This window comes from Nycticebus coucang, chromosome 20 (genome assembly GCF_027406575.1).
Source record: "Nycticebus coucang isolate mNycCou1 chromosome 20, mNycCou1.pri, whole genome shotgun sequence".
NCBI classification, from domain to species: Eukaryota; Metazoa; Chordata; class Mammalia; order Primates; family Lorisidae; genus Nycticebus; species Nycticebus coucang.
The window spans coordinates 11,236,931-11,239,015 of NC_069799.1; positions in this window are offsets into that span (position 1 = coordinate 11,236,931).

The window sequence follows — 2,085 nt, forward strand, 5'->3', positions numbered from 1 at the left end:
GAGTTCTTACTTTGCTGCTGATCCATTGTGGTGGTCAGTGTGCAGAACAGGTTGAAGTATTTCCTGTAGAGCTGGTCTTGTTGTGGCGAATTTCCTCAATGTTTGTATATCTGTAAATGATTTGATTTCTCCATCAATTTTGAAGCTTAGCTTAGCAGGGTACAGAGTTCTGGGCTGAAAATTGTTCTGTTTAAGTAGATTAAAGGTAGATGACCATTGTCTTCTTGCTTGGAAATTTTCATTTGAGAAGTCTGCAGTCACTCTGATGGATTTACCCCTGTAAGTCAACTGGCGCCTACTTCTGGCAGCTTGCAGAATCTTTTCTTTTGTCTTGACTTTGGAGAGGTTCATCACAATGTGTCTTGGAGAAGCTCGGTTAGAGTTGAGGCGACCTGGGTTCTGATATCCCTCTGAAAGCAGTGTGTCAGAATCTTTGGTGATGTTTGGGAAATTTTCTTTTATAATATTCTCTAGTATGGCTTCCATTCCTCTGGGGCATTCTTCTTCTCCTTCTGGAATTCCTATAACTCGTATGTTGGAACGCTTCATAAAGTCCCATAATTCTGACAGTGAACGTTCTGCTTTCTCTCTCTTCTTTTCTGCCTCTTTTACTGTCTGAGTTATCTCAAGAACTTTGTCTTCTACCTCTGAAATTCTTTCTTCTGCATGGTCTAACCTGTTGCTGATACTTTCCATTGCATCTTTAAGTTCCCTAATTGACTGTTTCAGTTCCTTCAGGTCTGCTATATCCTTTTTATATTCTTCATATCGTTCATCTCTTATTTGATTCTATTTTTGGATTTCCTTTTGGTTATTTTCCACTTTATTAGGAATTTCCTTCATTGTTTCCATCATTTCTTTCATTGTTTTCAACATGTGTATTCTAAATTCCCTTTCTGTCATTCCTTACATTTCTTTACAGGTGGAGTCATCTGCAGTAGCTACCTCATGGTCCCTTGGTGGGGTCGTTCTAGACTGGTTCTTCATGTTGCCTGGAGTTTTCTGCTGATTATTCCGCATGAGTGATTTCTTTTATCTGTTTCCTTGCCCTAATTTTCCTTTCACTTCCTCTTGCTCTTTAAGTTCTTGTGCCTGTGGACTAAGGGTTACAGGACCAGAAGGGTGAGAAGGTTGAAGAGCAAAAAAGGGATGAAAGCAAGGAGGACTGAGTGATAAGAAAAAAAAGAAAGATAGAGAAAGGAGAGGGGGTGGGTATAAGGAATATTGACAAAAAGAAGAGAGGCACAGAAAGAGGGAGACCGGGCAATATAGGTGTACAGTAGGGTACTTTGACACAACCTTAAAAAAACCCCACCTTCTGGGGGTGCCCAGTTGGGTGGTTCCCTTGAGGTCAGCAGCTCTTTGCTAACCTGATCAGACACAGTACCCCACCTCCACCAAGTATAGATGAAAGACAAAAATGCTATAAATCAAACCAAAACAAGCAAGCAGAAAACTTTATGGGGATAAAATTGGGTGAAAAACCAAATGATAGCGGTAGAATCACTAGCAAAAATGAAGTTCTTCTTATTAAAAAAGGGAGCAATGGGAAATTATAATTAAACTAGAAAAGTTGAGAAAGAGAAAAGGATCTGTATGGAAAAGATTGAAATTAAAAAACAAAAGAACATCAACAACGTCAAAATAAACAAACAAAAAGAAAAAACAACCAAACAAAAAAAAAAAAGAAAAAAATACACAACCAAGAACAAAGCAGTTTGTATATGTTACTGAATAGTGTCTGGGCAACACGTGGTCTTCTGGGGTATGAGATGTTAATCACAGTTCTGATACGACTGGAGGCTGCTGATTTCTCAAACCCCAGCAGGTAGACACCCTAAATCTCTCTTCAGCCCACTTAAAAGGCACTTTGAACTTGTAAACTTGCTGAGCAGAAGCTTTCCCAGCTTTCTCGCTGGAATCACTGCTGAAGTGGCTATCCACTTACCCAGTGTGCCACAACCAGTCTCACTCTGCCCCTGAGGGTTAGGGCTGCAAGGGGACTCAGGCCCCACCCTTAGGCTACTTGGTTGCTGGGTTACCAGCTCCCACCCATTTCTAGCTCTGCGACCCTGAGGGCGGAGC